This window comes from Dermacentor silvarum, chromosome 4 (genome assembly GCF_013339745.2).
Source record: "Dermacentor silvarum isolate Dsil-2018 chromosome 4, BIME_Dsil_1.4, whole genome shotgun sequence".
Taxonomy (NCBI): domain Eukaryota; kingdom Metazoa; phylum Arthropoda; class Arachnida; order Ixodida; family Ixodidae; genus Dermacentor; species Dermacentor silvarum.
This window is the reverse complement of record NC_051157.2, coordinates 93620764-93639128: the sequence shown is the minus strand read 5'-3', so window position 1 is coordinate 93639128 and position 18365 is coordinate 93620764.

Genomic DNA, 18365 nt, shown 5'->3' with positions numbered 1-18365 from the left:
GCTGAGAGGGCAGCCTTGGCGTACAGAACGTTGCACACTAATTGACTTTCCTATCGTCTTGTTCACAATTAACTGTGTGGAGCAGTTCTGGTACGCCATGGCTACACCTTGTCTGATAACAGTACCAACATTGATGTATTCCAATATAGCTAACAAAATATCGTGTGATACACAGTCGAACGCCTTTTCGAGGTCTATCTGGAGAACCGCGACACAAACCTGCATAACGTCACAACACTCCAGAACGCATCTAGCCTTATGAATGTTGTTTAGAATCGAACGACCCTTTATACCACAAGTTTGATGGTCGCCTACTATTTCGGGCATAACAGTCTGAAGCCTGGCTGCTAAGATCTTCATGAAGATCTTATAGTCGACGTTTGTCAATGAGATGGGTCTGTATGACGTGGGCAACCTTAGTTTTTCCGTTTGATCTGTTTTTGGTATGAGGACTGTATGAGATGTGCGATACGACGGTGGCAGCACATTAAGCTCATACGCCTCATTAAAGACTGCGGCAAGGACTGGGGTAATTTCCTGTTTAAAAGCTTTGTAAAAAGCTGCACTCAACCCATCTGGTCCGGGTGATTTACCGTTATTTAAGTTATCTATAGCTCGATAAACCTCTTCCTTTGATATCGGCTGCTCCAATCTTTCTTTTAATTCATCGTCCAGCTGTGGCATGACACCCAAAAAAGCATTCTTAAACTTAGGCACGTCAACCTTTCGGAGCGAAAAGAGCGCTTGGTAATGCTGGAAAAACACATCTGCTATGCTAAAGTTATCCATTACCAAATTACCGTTCCACTCAATCTCATGAATTTGATTTCGACTGGCGTATGTCTTTTCTAACCTTAACGCCCTTTTCGTTGGCACTTCCCCTGCGGTTAGTGCTTCCGCCCTCGCCCTCACGACTGCACCACGGTATTTTTCCTCGTCTATTACTTGGAGCTTCTGTTTAATTTTTCGCACATCATCTTTAAATGCACCAGGCGTTCTGCTTTCAAGTTCAATCAACCTCTTGAGCATTGTTCTTAGTGCGCTTTCGTTCCTTCTTTCTTCGTATCTTATGCAGCTTGACCTTTCAAGAGCCTTCATTTTAATGTTCTGTTTGCACCATTCCCACTGTTCTCCCATATTGCTTGCATATGCAAAGTTTATTTCACTTATTTTATTTTTTACTGTGTCAATGAAAGTTTTGTCACTGATGAGCTTCGCATTAATTTTCCATAAATCCCAATTAAAACTGCAGCTGTGTTTCTTCGTACCTATCAGGCATTTAACAAGGCAGTGGTCTGAAAATGACATTGGTACCACGTGGTAATTATTACACTTGGGAACCATGTCCAATGAAACGTAAATTCGGTCGAGGCGAGCATGGCTAGTGCCCTGAAAGTGCGTATACTCCACACCATGAGCCGTCTGTAGACATTCAGCCACGTCATCCAAGTCATATTCCTTGATTAGGTCTGTTAACAAATCTGTGCTTTTGTCTCTGAAAGCACTCCTGCTCGTTTTATCACGCCCATTCAACACGCAGTTAAAATCGCCCATTAAAACAACGCGCTTCTGTGTACTCAAATACTGCTTAACATTCGCGAAGAAATTTTCTCTCGCGTCTACTTCGTTTGGGGCATAAAGACACAAAATCCGCCATTCCTTATCGCATAACAAAAAATCACATACAACTAACCTTCCTGTTGGTGACGAGACAGTTTCCTGCATAACCAGTCCCGACAGTTTTTTAACAAAAAGCACACACCCAGCTGACGCACCATTTGCATGGCTGACTACGGCGTAATACCGTGACGTGAAACGCTGCACCATGCTCGCGGTATCTGCCTCCCCTGCTATTTTTGTTTCCTGGATGGCTAATACATCCAGGTCCTGATCAGTCATTAAGCGATATACTTGACTCTGTTTTCTTTTAGCAGCCAATCCTCGTACATTTAAAGTAGATAAACACAGGGACGTTTCGGAAGCCATGTCTGATTATAACTGGAGGCAGGCCCCGGAGCATGGCGCTTACCTTTCACGTCTAGCGCCACGCTAGACGCCTCCGGAGCCGTCACATTGAACGGTCTCGCTTTCAGTCGGAGGGGGCTTGTCACAAGGATTCCTGTCCAGCACATTGGGCCGTGGTCTAAGGCTGCTCCTCCGACCCTGGACCGCCTTTGCTGGTGGCTCTTCGTGGCTGCTGGCTGGCGCGTTGTCGGTCTGGTCATGGCCGCGCTTCGCTGCGGCACCAACGCTGCCCAACCGGGCGACGCTCGCTGCTGGTGCGTTCTGTGGCTTCGCAAGCTCCAACACCTCGGTAATTTCCGGAGAATTGGTGGCTTCTTCTACTTTTTCTACCTCTTTCTCTACTACGACTGAGCCCACTGAAGGCTCATTGTGTTGTTCGCCGGTCGCCCAGTCGAGCGTCGATTGCCGCTCGCTGCTGGACGCTGCCAGCGTTTCTGGTTCACTGGTACCTTCGGCTGCTTCCTCTGCTTCAACGATGTCCATAATCTGTTCCGACGATTCAACTCCAGCACCCGGACCCGTCGCCGTGGCGTAGGTGCGAACGCACTGTGCGTCTGTGTGTCCAAACCGCCTGCACCGCGAGCAGCGCGGCACTTTGCAATCACGGCGTACATGGCCAACGCCACGGCAGCGCAAGCACTGCATCGGACGCCCCGGTGCCACCACTAGAGCCAGTTCACCGCCTACCCTTATTTGATGAGGCAGGTCATCTACCTTCATGCCCGGCTTGAGCTTGAGGAGCACTGAACGTGTTGTGGACCCCTTGTCACTCACACCTTGCACTCGCCAACGCTCTCGAGTAATCTCGGTGACCTTGCCGAAAGTCGCCAACGCCGTCCGCACATCCTCGTCGTCCACCCCGTGCAGAAGCCAGTGTAGCCTGAGCCTGATCTGGTGGTCTTGTGGGTCTATGATTAGACACCGTCGCCTTTTCACTTGTAGTTCTTTCAAGTCAACCATCCGCTTCGTTGCTTCCGCGCTGTTCAAAGTCACGGCCCACACGTGGTTGATCTGATAAGCTCCTAAGGCTACCACTTCGGGTAGCATGCCAGCTTGATCAATTGCGTCCCGGAAATCTTCAACCCGAAAGGGTCTCACACGTACGTCCCCGTGCAAGAACACGGTGTTGTTAACCACACGTCCTGTAGGTAGCTGTGGCAGAATAACCTGGTAGTCACTGTCCTCACTTGCGTTCATCCTGTTTCCGCGACCAGCAAGGGCCGCTGACGCAGCTCCAAGGGAGCTCATGATTCCTGCGTCCGACGCACACGACAGCCGGCGAAAGAATGATTGCGCCACAAACGCATTTGCAGAGAGCTACACAGACGCGCCTTATATATCTAACACTCCTCCGTGTACCCGCGCTCTTGCTCGGGGCGGTGCCGCCGCCTACGAGCAGAAAAGAGAAGTACTGCATTATGACACTAACGCGCACCGACAGTGAACGCTTCGGTGGTCTCAGCACTACGACGCCTCGATGCCAGCATTCGAAGGGACGCTGGCATCAAGAAGCACTACCAACGCCACCTAGGTGGCGTTCACCGTACTCAGCACAGCGGAGCGTGGCCTCCGCAATTAGCTCTGAAAATGTTTCTGAAGTTGATCGCGGAGGCTGCAATTACGACGCGCTGTACGCGCTGATTTGACTCGGTGACGATTCAGTTACGTGCTTTGTCTTGCGCGTTGTATTAGTGTGTCAGTTACGTGCTTCGTCTTTCGCGTTGTGCTAGCGTGTGCAGCGTAGTGCAGCTTCCATATGCACGACGGTTGCTCATGGTCATCGACGTTGGTAGTCGTGATGGAGGAGACGTGCCACCAGGCGTCAGCGTGGGTGCATCAACGCCTAAGGGCGCTTTAGCCACAAAACACCAATAGACATTATATATCAATGTGCAATAAGCATTACACTACTTCTGTGAAGACACGTTTCACTTTCGTGTTCTATACCGATTCCTATATAAGAGGGATCAACCACATTTTTTTAATGCACACACAAACACACATGGCTTAGTTAAAGCATCTCTTTTATTTCATCAGTCAATATTGCTTAGTCAACGCATTTTAGCTTCCTCTTCTTCATCAGCCTCTTCGCACTCATCCGCACATGTTGATTCTTCATCCTACTCTTCTCTACGTGGGCAAATGCCATCTATTTCGCCATACCATTCTTCACGTCCTGTGCTAAGGCACCACTGGCAGTAAACCACCACGAACACGGAGCCAAACCATCACGTACATGGAACCAAACCAGCACGCACATGGAGCCTAAATTGTTGTTCTACACGTCGTTTTGTTCTTCTGCATGTCCTTAAATGCCGTGCCAATAACGAGCGTGTGCGCTCGTGCTAGGCATGGCCTCTAACGGCATGAGCTCAAGCCGAGGGGCGCCAACGAGCCAGCTGTGGAAGAAGACGACGATGCTCGAGCCATTGCTGATGATGATAGTTATCAATCCACGCCGGGTGCGGCTGGAGCTCAAGCTTAAACAGCTCCGCTGATAAAAGGGCGTGTTTTGACGGATTAATAATAAGAATTCATGCATTGCTTGACAGCAAAAGTACAGCTCAGGGCCGAAATATGAAATACATGGTCGCTACGTACTTATCAGGGCGTTTCGAAAAGCTATATCAAACAACGTAAAATTTATAATTCATGGAGATGTCACCTCGTTTGACACCCTATATTAATACAACTGATGTGCAGCGATGAAAATAGCCCAATCGCACACAGATACAGATTAAATGTTTGATAGACAATCTTACTGGACACAACATCACCGCATCGAGGAAACATTAAGCAAAAAATGAAATGACAGTGAGAGTCAAGTTATGTGGTTGAAGAGACATATGTTCAGTGATATTGAATAGTGCAAAGCTCCGCCACCTGCCCTGAAAAAAAAAGTGGTCGCAGTTTCACCTGAAAGGCGAAGCATCAATTGCGATAGCAAATTTGTAGAGAGCTATACGGAGTAATGATAGTACCTTTATCAGCTGTATAAACTTCGACATGCAGCAGCAGCGGCAACGCGCAGAACTGTTGTCGACGCTGTCGGCATTTTGCCCGCGTTCGCACAAAATGCGTGCGGCGTTGGTGACTGTTGCCGGAGCCTCTGATATAAATAGGCACTTGGTGCCGCAGCTAAACGTCGCCTCCCTTCCCTGCCCCCCCCCTCCCCCAAGGCCTTTCGCTCGCCGGAAGAAAGCGCGTTTGCTCTACATATATGGTGATTGTAAACGAGGAAAGAGACGCCTACTTCTGCAGCCCTTCAGGGAGCACGGCGCAGAACGCGCGTTTGTTCGCCGTGCGTTCACTCCCCGTGAAAGCGCGCGACCCTTGCGCCCTTTCACTCGCACATACAGCGTTCGGCGCCCGGCGACGATTTCGTCTCCATTGACGTCATACGGAACCTCACGGCGACGGCGACGGCAGAAATCTGCTTTGGAGTGTCCATATAATTGCTATCGCAATAAAATGTCACAGTTTCGCCCTAAGGGCGAAGCAATGAATGCGATAGCAACACAGCAATGTCATACGAAGTAAGGTGAGTGGCTTTGGTAGCAATATGAATTGTAGTAAACGTGAGCTGATTAAGTAAGCAGGTGTGCTGCGCCGTAAGTAGACCGACATGAAGAGAGACTCGATGACCACGAGAAGGCGCCTGTGAAACGGTGGTGTTGATGAGAAGCGCTTCCCGTGGGCAGCGCGTGCGAAGGGACACACCTGTAGCGCTGCACTGCCGATCCGGGCAGCATTGCATGTGTAGCGTGCGTTGGAAAATGTGGCCCGACTATGACTAACTGAATGAACAAGCGTGGTGTGAGCGCGCACAAACATGAAGAGATCACACTGAATGACTGCAGACTACTGTCAAAACGCTGGCAGCAAGCCCATACGTCGCAGCGGGCGAAGGTACGTGTGGTCTATCGCTTCAACGGAAACTGAGCGGCGAATGCACGGCGCATAAAGGTCAGAGCCGTGTGGAGATAAGAGACGGTACGGGCGAGCGACGAGCGCGGCTGTTGGCAGAGTAAACGTGCCCCCCCCCCCCCCCCCCCCCCCCCCGCTCCCTCCGGCGCTGGCTTCCCGCTTCCTTGCTTGCGCGTGGGAGATTGAGTGCGTTCGCTCTCCGTGATAGCGCGCGTCCCCGCACGCTTCCGCTCGGGCATACGGCGCGCGGCGAAGATTTTATCTATAGGGCACCTCACGGCGACGACGACGGCAGAAATCCGGTTGAAGTGTCCATATAATTGCTATCGCAATAATATTGGGCACCAGAGGCATCACGTTAAGGCTCAAAATTTCAATTCCAACAGTCAGTGGAATGACATTGTGTGGCTGTGCACAAAGTTGTGGGTACGATTCCTTGCCGAGGTGACTGCATTTCGATTCGGGCATAAAGCATTATTCTATTGTATTGCCCGCAAAAAAGAACCCTGGACGGTCAAAATTATTGCAGAGTACTCGTCCATGGCGTTTATCATAACACATTGTGGAATATCTGGAAGTTAAATTGCTTAATTTCACTTGCATTTTGGCTCTCCCACGACATTGCAAGAACTTGTGTATAACATCTCTGTAGCACGTTTTAGTGTGCCGACAAGTAATTTGCTCGAAAGGCTGCGATTTAGCTACATGATTTAGACTTTCACGCCACATAACCCATCGCTTGCCACCAATATCTACCAAATTTAATATCAATTAGAAATTTATTTCTCCCGGAACAAACGGAAACATTTCATTGTTCACAATTGCCTGCATTCTGCGACTCCGCTATTGAGGACCACTTTTTCGTATGAGCAGAATTATCTTCATCTATAGCATTGTTGTTATGAAAGTTTCACGACATAAATGTTTAGAGGGTAATGTTCACTGTCAACATAACTGGGCAGATTGAAAAATAATTATAATAGTTCGGGTTGTGTAAAAATTCCCCTGTTAGGCAAGACGCTAGAAGCATCACATAACAATATAAAGGTGAATGCTTAGAGGTAACAAACCCCACGCGGAATGGAATATTAGTGAGTATATAGGCCACTAACTTAACAAAAAGCAACTGGTGCATCAATGTGCAAGGAGAACTAGTTTAGTGCTACAAAATCAAGGGTTCTTCCTGTATAGATAGTGGTAGAAAGAAAAAAAATTAACAAGAAAACAATTTGCACTGATCACCCGCATATGTGAGAATCGAAGTTATCCAAGCGCCTGTTTATATATGTGCAAACATTAAAATAAAGTTTATCCAAACATAAGGTAAATAGCACATTTGTATGTGTAAGCTGACGAAAACGTACTGCGATGTTTATGCAAATGTATTCAATGTAGAAAACATTTCTATGTAGCGTCGCTGTTCATTTCGTGCTGCAACAAATGAAAGTTATATGTATTAGATGCAACGCACCTGCCAGCTCGACTTTTGTACTGGCCATTGCTACCCCCCCCCCCCCCCCCTTAAAAAACACAGTTTATTTTGTGCATCGTGATAAACAGGAGTGTGTGTAATTTTCGGTGAGCGTGGAACAAGGAACATTTTGGATGGTTGCAGGGCCTTCGTGTTACAATTGGAGACAATGCATCGTACGAACTCACCCCTCGGATTTTCACTAGTGTGTTGGTCTCATTGCTGGTGTTGCAAATTTATGCACAATAGGGAACAGTGGCGAATAAGTGCCGAGACACACTGGTGCTCTAGTTCGTACTTTAATTTTACTTCTATTGTTATAGTGGTCTGATTGGCCATCCAAATATTATATACGTACATATGTCTTTGTGCGAGTGTTTGTGTTTATTTTTGCCCTGCATATTAGGGAAGAAATAATGAAACAGAATGCTCGAACAGCGCAATGATAAATATGCTTTCGACCAGTAAGATTTCGTCTATTTCCTTTATTTTAACCTAATCCTTAAACAATATCTTCGCCAAACCAACCACAAAAGAAGAAGAAAATTTTGTGGCGTTCCTCAAGATATCTTTATCAGAGGTTTTAAGAAACCCGGGACACAAAGTCAACCGCAATGATAATTTTGGTGACTTGCTACTTTTTGAGCGTAGATGCATATTTTCTTCATCCAGTAGTTCTGAATAAAAGCAGTTTTCAAAACTATTTCCGGCGTGATTTCGTTAGTATTTTGTCTGCTTAGAAAAAGCAGGGTTAAAATCTGAAATTCCAAAACCGCATCTTTCAATGTTTTACGACTCGACGCTCATAGAACTCCTGTCGGTACCTCCATACGATGTTTGGACGATGTAGTTCAAAGAAGAGATTCATTTGGCTGTATTTTTATGTTTTAAGAACGTATGAGATAAGGCTGAATTGTCTGAGTCAACAAAGAATATTTGAAGAGAGCTTTTACGTTTGACGTAAATTTGATTAGGGGCTAATGCATGCCTACAAAAGGCATTTGCATATCTAAGTGCTGCGATTAATTTTTTTTCAGGAAGAGTGCAAGAGTACTGTACACACAGTGTCCTCCGTCAGCTCTCTTCAAACAAGTTTTCTATAGGTCGGAGTTCTATTGGAATAAATTACGCAAAATACCAATGTGCTCGGTTGCAATCTAGTAAGGTAAATTTTAGGCCCGCACACGAACCTTTCAAGTATCACGCTGTTGCCGTGGGCGTTATAAAAAGGGTGCGATGGCACACGTTACATTGGGCGAAACTAGGAACTATTACGATGGTCCCAGCTTTTCCCTGTGTGTTGAAAGCAGGGTTCCCCATAAAGGACATACACGAAATCCGATCACCTTATGATAGGTGGTTTTGCAGGTGCTTCTGCAGTAGACAGCGATCCAGAGCACGCGTAAGCCGAATACCGAGGGGCCAAAGCCGAATTTCTACGACAGCAGCCGGTGAGGTTGTTGACTAATGCATTGTCCCCTCCCCAGATTACCAGAGAATTAAAAAAAAATACACCACGTAAGCAAAAACTCGAAACGCCACTTAGGGACCGTTTGCCTACTTGCAGATGCGCAACGTGATAGCAGTTATAGAGAAATGCACAGTGGCATTCAAGTAAAGACGAACCTTGAGCATTGCTTGCGTAGACGTTTGTTCGATTGTGTGGCTTGGGTCGATGAGCCATGTCAATTAGTACAGTTCAGTGAAGCGGCTTGGCACAGTCGTTGAGTCGGAAATACTGCGACCACCTCTAACAGCGCCGATGTTTAAGCCGACCGCCAGTCCATAACGCGTCAACTAAAATTGTCGGCCCGATCCTGGCGGTAGTGCAGAAAGGGTCCAAGCGCTATGGCACATACCCCTGTGAACTAGTGAAGGTGTTGGCCAATATCTGGCGATAGCATATTGATAGCCATCAATAGCTAATCGATAATCGATCAATAATCAATAAATTCAGGACAATGATGGGGATGACTTGGTAGTGCTTAGCCTATCCCATATACGTGGCCAATAACCATGGGCGTGCGCACGGGGGGGGGGGGGGGAGGGCAGGGAGGGCGGCCGCCCCCTCTAATCATATAGGGAGGGGGGGGGGGGGCGCAAAGTTGGCCCGACTCGAGGCGCGACTGCGCCGGTGGTATGGTTTCTTTTTCGACGGCATAAAACACCGACGCCAAAGTTCCCTCCCTTTAGTGCGCGCAACGAAAAAAACAACCATAAAAAGACGCCGAGACGCAGCGCCAGGCGCCAACCCGTCTATGGCCAGCCGTCGGCGAAAAAACCTCCTCGTCCCTGGAAACGGCCGCCGCGTCGGGCTTCTAGAGAACTATTGAATGATCGCGAAAGAAAATCATGACGTGACGCCGAGTGACACCGCCACGAATGGAAGGTGCCAGTGAAATCTAGAACGTTCGCTAGCTTCCACACTGCTGCACGCTAAAGAAGACACAAGAACCTTCTGGAGGCGAGGCGCGAGGGTATAAAAGGGTGCAGCGGCGGGGAGCAGTCAGCAAGTCTATGTGGTGTAAGCCGCGTTGAAGTCAGCCGCGGAGATGACGAACTACGTTGAAGTGTGATTCGTTCGGTCGGTCGAAGAAGTGTTTGGTGATGGTTGGTGTCAGTCGATCTAGCAGAATCGAGTACCCAGCCGTGGGAGCTGCGACGACTTTCAAGAGTGCCTCCTGGAAGAGTACAATTCGGGACCGACGACGAAGGGAACGGCGATCAGCGCTGGAGCTTGCGTGAGTGTTTCCTGGAAGAGAAACATTCGAGTTACTTTACAAGAGTTGGGACTGGACTCACTTTCTGAATATTCAGGACTTTAAGTGTTCTCAAATAGGTTGTAGTGCATGTGATTGCATTTCTAGCGTGATTTTCTGTTGGTTGCCGTGGTTGTAAACACTATCTGAGATATAGAGTGAGTTGCGATATGACTTGAGGTTTTACTAGCCGAGTGTGCATGGTTTTGTGTTGTTTGCACTGCCTTAACTGAGAATACATTTTGTTTGTGTTAACAACTCTCGGCTCTGACTCGGTCTTTCGTCCACAACCAGCGTTCGCTGGCGCACTGAAAGGACCACCCCTCAAAATTGTCCGTGCTTTTGTGGGGCATTTCGGGCGGCAGATAAGTCAGCCTTTGGAATCCGCCCGGCTATTGCAACCCCTTAACGGGATCAGTGACAAAAATTCTTCCGGACTTGAGTTAATTGATTGACTCAATAAAACGCACATAGAAATATTTACTTTTCTCTATCTGTTGTTGTTTACTTATTCTTGGAAGCGTGATTCATGAGTAAATTTTTTCGGGAGTTTCTTTAATGCGTTTCGTCGTTTCCCCAACAAAGTGTAACAAGCGGGTTACACTTTGTTTCATTTCTAGTTGCAGGTTTATTCCTCTTTATAGGCTTTATTCACATCTTTACTTGTAAACGAACCCATCCCCTTCTGATTCGCCTAGAAAAATTACCATATGACCCCCCTCCTCTCCCCACCCCCCCCCCCTCCAAAAAAAAAAATCCTGGGTACGCGGCTGCCGCAGCTCATCCAGCTTTTAAAATTTTTCTGTGCAGAAAGCGATGCCATGGCACTGAGCAAGCCTTCTGGAGCTCAGTTTCGGCACTCCCGACGAAACAAGTTGTCTGAAGAGAAAGCGCAAGGAGACAGGCTACGAGCTTGGCTCCTTTCTACAGGTAATCTGTTCATTTTCATGCTTGCGTTTAAATTTACAGAATAGGCTTCAAATTGGTAGTATTCGGAGCCTGAGTTAAGGACCAAAATCACTTTCAGAACCTCATGAATGTGAGACTGTCAGTGCCAGTGAACCATCCCACCGGGTGGCCGAAAATCAGCACCTCGAGGACATCCCACTTCAAGTATCACATTCTTGCCAAGGAGACAACTGCCAGACTGAACTCAATTGCGACGAAGAACAGCGCTCTACTACGAATAAGTTCAGATGCGCACCGAGTGATGATGACCCTTCGCGACCGTTGCCGTGCGACGACCTTCACAGTGACAGGCACACCAGGCTTATGCTTAGTCCTATTCAGCCGCGTTTGAATTGCTACCCGCAGAAACAAACGGCGAACGGATCGCAAAAGTTTTGCGCGCGCTGGTACGACAAGTTTAACTGGCTGGAATATAGCATAGAGAAAGACACTGCGTTTTGCTTCTACTGTCGCGCTTTTCCGCAGCAGAGTTCAGCGTGTAAGGGTTATTCAGATCCAGCATTTGTCTCCGTGGGCTTGAACAGATGAAAGAAAGCCGTAGAGAAGTTCAGGCTTCGTGAAAAGTCCGACAGTCACTTAAATAGCATCCTGTGCTGGAGCTCTTATAAAACATACAAATCTGTAGGTGAACTGCTAAATGAGAATCACGAGACGCATATCGTTTTGAGAGAAGAAAGACGAAAAAGAAACCGAGAACTTTTACAGCGTTTTGTTGACGTTGTAATTCTACACACGAAGAGTGGCAGGCACTTTAGAGGCCATAACGAAAGCGAGGAAAGCACAGAAAAAGGTCTGTTCCTAGAGATCGTTAATCTCTTGAAGCAATATGATCCTGTCTTGCAAGCTCACTTTGATTCTGGACCGAAAAATGGTTTTGTACACTTGTACACAGGCACTGCTACTGCTTGCACATGAAAGTGAAACCAACTGCTTAATAATATTTTGTATATGTTACAATTCAATAGTGTTGAAATTAACGTTTCATAACCACATCTCGTTTCAGCGCTGCAATATGAGCGGAAGGACATCAGTGGGAGTGCGTTGATAGAAAGGTGGGGGGGGGGGGGGTCGTTCTGGGGAAACCTCGCCCCCCCCCCCCCTAATGAAAAATCCTGCGCACGCCCATGCCAATAACTTGGAACAGCCAATCGATAGCCAATCAAAAGCTAATCTACAAACGATCAATAATCAATAAATTCCGGAAAAGCATAACCCGCAAGGCCAGGACAAGCTCGGTGCCGATCAACTCCGCTATTTCTTTAGCTTTGCGCCACTAGTGCAAGCTACGCAAATTTTAGATGCGAAGCAGCTTATGACGGGGGCTTTGTCCGTCCCTCCATCCATCCGCCATGAGGCGTCCACACCCGCACTGCGCATGCGCATCCTCCTCCCCCTCCTCACTCTCCTTGTCTCATCGTCCTCTCTTCTCGGCATTCCGCCTCTCCTTTCCGACGCTCCTCTCCTCTCCGGATTGCGCAACGAATGGCAACATCTGCGGCTCCGCGCTCAATAATGCGAAGCAGCTTAGGTCAGAGGCGCGACGGTAGGCGCTGCATACTCCGCTGGGGGGCGCCACTGTAGCCCGCGGTATAATGACGCGCGCGCGCGCTCCGCTCCTCTCATTCTCCTCCCGCAACGCCGCGATGAGTGCCACGGACAGCGCCAGCGTCAACGCTAGTGTCAGCGCCGCGGACAGCGCCGCGGAGAAGAATGCTCGAGCCGCTGCCACGAAACGGCAGCGGCCACAGGCCGATCCCGAACTTCAGGCTCGCGAAGCCGAAAGGAAACCTCAACCTAACGGAAACGACTAACTGAAAACTAATGGGAACTTCAGTCGACCCCATGGCTGCTTCGCATACTACTTAGGGTTCCCCTACGGGAAGATGGTGTAATTTTTTTTTACTACAAGACAATGTTTATATGTGGAATTCGGACATGGCTCGGTCATTCATTTACTTCCTCTAAAATGTAATTTTTAACATCACTTGGAAAATCATATAAGGATAGCTCCAGGGAGCATCGATGAAGTGATAAAATCAGGGTCAATTTGAATCGCGTTAAGCTTTGAGAGGATAGATTTCAAACGGAAGACGTCTTGTCCCTTTTTCAATGCTGATCTCATTTCAGTCACATGGTGCAGATGGAGGTTGCAATTGTGAGCACTATCGGAGCATTTTATGCGTCTGAAATAATGTGCATAGTTTAATTTAAATGTTACGGTTTATTCATTTTATAGGTTCTAAGCAGCGAGTAGGAGTGCCGGCCCTTTGTATGTAAAATATCTGGCATATCTGCCAAATTACCGGCAGCTGCGAAACATCCCCTTCCCTGCGCTCAACTGAGGAAGTTATGGGTTGGAGAAGCCGGAAGAGGTATACAGTTTAAAGTTGCAGGGTGGAAACAATGCCATGGCACATCATAACACCCGTGTATCAAAGAGCGACATCAAAGAGTTAGAGTCTCGGCATCTGGCTGCGATACGAGGATGACACTTTCCACTGCTCGCAGTTATCCTTTCAGCGCTTCCTCTTCCACGAACGCACATGTCGGGGACCCTGTTTGAGCCACTTACCCGACGCCTACTCTGCGCAAATGAGTTGCGCTCGCTCCCTGCCGTCGAAGCAAACTACTGCTGCCGGGATGAGAGGAGAGTGTCAGCTGTCTACGACAGACACCACACCACGTTCATTTACTATTGTTCGCATCAGTGGCTTTCCCTTCAGAAATCCAACCTTCTCTCACCCCTTTTCTTCACTACTCCGGCTCTCTCTAGCCGTCTTTAAAACATAGTATTGTTCTGTCGATATTTCTTTGTGGGTTATATCAGGCGCGCAGTGGAACGTGAAACCGTGTGTGATGCAGGTTGAATTATTACACGTTATGAATAATGGGATAATACAACAATTTTAAAGGACTGGTAGCAAGCGTTTTGTTTTGAATTTAGTTAATTCTCACTGTATAGAAACTCATACCGTTGACACACGCAAACCAGCAAGCGCAAAGTAAAGAAACATTAGTAGAAGCATTATGTACATCCGGCGCAGATGTTGGTACACATGTGAAGTGAACCTTAACCCATAATGATGGGTCCGTACACTTGGCTTGCATAACAACAGAGGGATGACTACCAACACCAAGTGAACGCGGATACCAGGATTTCAGCGTTTTTTTTTTTGCGAGAGTGGTATCTGAATCATTTCCCTCAATGTGCCTTGCCACATTTATATGCCGCGATGCCCCAATAGGCATGATCAAGCAAAACTTCACCGCACCAAATCTAACGTGGTCTACCCGAACTAGAGCAAAATTAAATGCACAGACACTCCAATTTGTTCTGTGCGTAACGCTACTGAAGGCTTGCAAGATGGTCTGTTTGACTGCAGCCGCTACTTGTCAGACAGACCGCTTTCAAAGGCTGCTCTACACTTGCAGCGCGACTCAAGCTTGGAGTTGCGGCCCATTCTCAACCCATCGCAAAGCACCATCTGCACGTTGATCACCACGAAAACGCTGCTGGTGTTCCTGAGGTCCGCAGGCATCAAGGAAACCCTGTCAATACCTCTACTGCGAATAACTGTGCCAGTGACTGTATGTGCTGGTGCGTTTATTGTATGTATATACTTTATGTGCAATTTTGTGTTTGTTTGTTCATTGTGTGTACAAAAAGTCGCAGTTTCCCGCGAGAGGCAAAGCATCAAATGCGATAGCAAATTAGTAAAGGGGTATACGGAGTAATAATAGTAGTTTTATCGGCTGCATAATGTCGGACACATTCGCTTACTAACTGAATTAACAAGCATGGTGTCAGCGCGCACCGGCAAGCATGAATAGATCACACTCGATGACCGCAGACAACCACTGTCAAAACGCTGGCTTGAGCAAGCGCGGCTGCAGCAGCGAGCGAAGGTTCGTGCGGTCTATCGCTTCAACAGAAAGTGAGCGGCAAAAGCACGGCGCATACAAAGGTTACAGCCGTGTGGAGATGGTTTTCAAGATACGGTGCGCGCGACAGCCCGCAGCCGCGCAATGTACAAGTACGCAGTTGCAGGCAGAGTAGAAGCCGCACCCCCTCCCACTCACGCTGCCTTCCTGTTTCCTTCTTTCACGTGGGAGATTGAGTCACCAGTTCCCCTTTCGCCCGGTCGCAAGATACGCATTTGGCGCAGCAGCTAAACGTCGCCTCCCCTCTCTCCCTCCCTCCCATCCTCCCACGGCCATTGGCACGACGGAAGACGTCACGTTTGCTCTCCGGCGTGCGTTCGCTTTCCGTGAAAGCTCGTGTCCCTCACGCGCTTTCCCGGAAAGTCTAAGGGCGAGGATTTTATGGCCCTTAGACTTGATACAGAACTTCATGGTGACGGCGACGATGAAGACGACGCCGACGGCAGAAATGCGTTTGGAGTGTCCATATAATTGCTATCACAATAATAATCATTACCCAGCAGCTGAAGCAACGTACGTGGCAGGCGATCAGCCATGCGCACGTATACAACATATCAATAATGTATCTATCTGGCTTCCTTTCTCTCAAAGACACACAAACAGCATATACACCCGCTGACCTGCACACAGATACTAAAGATTCTCACGAAGTTTTTAGAAACCCTGAGACATTATAGCAATATTCGAAGCGCTTTCGCTAATGAGCTAGCTTGGTCATGGTTTGTAATGAAGAACAATCTAAACAAACTCTCTGCCGATGACCGAGGTAAGAATGGTCGCACACGATAGGACAAGTGCTACCTTGTATACTCACTTATAGATTGATTTCTTAACATGTTCAAGATAGCTGATCTGATAGGCCTTTGTAATTTGATCAGTGCGCTTTCTCACAGATTAAGTAATTGAAATAATAAATTAACACCTATTTTGGCCAAAAAACTATTTTAATTGTAAAATTTTCTGAAAGAGATGTGAAAGGGCAAATTGTCATTTATTTACGGTGCGGCTGTAAACTCGGCTTTTGTAAGACCTCTGCTCGCTTGATAATGTTTAAATGCTGCCTATCTTGAAATCTTAAATCAAGGAATTGATATCCGCCTCACCATGTTAATTCTGTAGCTGTGCACAGCTACATTGTCATTTAACCGACTTGTCATTAACCGACGACATTGTCATTTAACCGACTGCAGCCCATGGGCTGCAGTCGGTTAAATGACAATTTTCAATTTCGTTAACTTTGTTCCACCTTACGGTTATCCACAGAACAGATTTGTCAAAGTAACAACCCATGCAGTGTAGCATGTACTTGGGATATCGAGGCCGCTAAGTTTAACTGTCAAGCCTGGCAATATATGCACCGTCGCCGAAAATAGAGTATTCCACAGGGAATACTCTATACTGATAGTATACGTCGTCCTCAAAATTCGTGGTCATAGCTTTTCACTTTACGAAAGAAGGAACGATTTGCGAATGAAAACGTGGCAAATGCTTTTCTCGATGACGACAAAAATACTGAAAACGAAGAACACAGTGACGATATGATTACAAAGGCAACGGTGTAGCGACATAAGGATGATGATGGCACGACGTGGGCACGGCATGGGTAAGCGATCCCAGATGTGGCGAAGCGACGAGGCGGTGATCGAGGCCTAAGCTTAAGATTTTGCGAATTCAGGGTTTAAAAAGATCACGTTGGGTGCAAAATAGGACATCACCACCCACACAAACACACACAATAAAAAACACATTGTTGGTGACGTTACCTCCCTTGGACGAAGATTGCAGGGTGGATTGCCGCAAGCCTCGCTCAGCGCCCACTCCTATACACCACTGGCGTCTCTGTTGATTCTGCACTTGTGCAGCCGCTTTGTACTTTCTAATGTTTCTCAGCTTGTAGAAAATTTACATATTATACTGGTGCCAACTGCTAAGTATACGCAAGAATATCGCAATATGTACATATGTGCCGGTCTCCAACGAACCCCTTAACGCCAGTATGGTTCACTGTAGATGCGGAACTGGGTATGTATCGCTGTATAATGAAACTCTGACGCCGACCTGGAGTACTAGCCTTGGTCTGTGCTAGTCTTGAGGGAACGATTTCGTTGCGAACTAGAGTTAATGGGTATGTGCGATTGTTTCGTTGCACCCGCAGGATTCACAAAGTGGGCTATTGGCCATTCCGATACGAAAGGAGTACGCATTTGAAAATGCTACTCCAAGCCATAGACGGATTAGAAGTGTGCAGTCCCGTCGTGGAAGGTCGAATGGAATACGAAGCTGTAAATTAGGGTCCAGGGCATGAAGGCGTGCACTTGTGAAATCGGAGGAATTCCATTGCATCAATGTTAGCTCACGCGCAAGCACGGAAAGTTTTTTCGCTGCGTCGGCTCTCGAAAGAGGAATGGCAACGCAGTTGACACCGTCATGGGCAGATCGAGCCGCTGCGTCCGCTCGATCATTGCCGAAGATTGCAGGGTGGATTGCCGCAAGCCTCGCTCAGCGCCCACTCCTATACACCACTGGCGGCTCTGTTGATTCTGCACTTGTGCAGCCGCTTTGTACTTTCTAATGTTTCTCAGCTTGTAGGAAATTTACATATTATACCGGTGCCAACTGCTAAGTATACGCAAGTATATAGCAATATGTACATATGTGCCGGTCTCCAACGAACCCCTTAACGCCGGTATGGATCACTGTAGATGCGGAACTGGGTATGTATCGCTGTATAATGAAACTCTGACGCCGACCTGGAGCACTAGGTCACCTTTGGTCTGTGCTAGTCTTGAGGGAACGATTTCGTTGCGAACTAGAGTAAATGGGTATGTACCAGTAGGTGTGAGTCACTCTATACACTGACTAAAAAGATCACATAAGCACAGCACCCGACGCTTTGGATGTCGGTGCCAAAAGTTCACTAGGTATGTGCTATTTTATACTTTTAGCATTCTTTGGGTGCTTTACGCACTTTCCGGGAGAAATCTATCTGTGTTTGTATCTATTTATTTGTCTATGTTTTTTTTCTAACAGTTCTTTCGCTTACTTGGGTCACTGGGTAGTCCGTGGTTTAATAGGTAACGCATCGAGTTGCTGTGATGAGGTAACAGGGTTCACAAACAACCATCGGATAAGCTTGTGTCACTTAGTGTTTGCCAATGTGTACATGCGTGCCTTTCTGCAACAAAGCTCTTACACGCCGACACGAGTCTCTGCAGATTAAGTCTCTACACGAGTAAGCATCGCTGTTCCAAGAATCTCTTTCCCGCCAATTT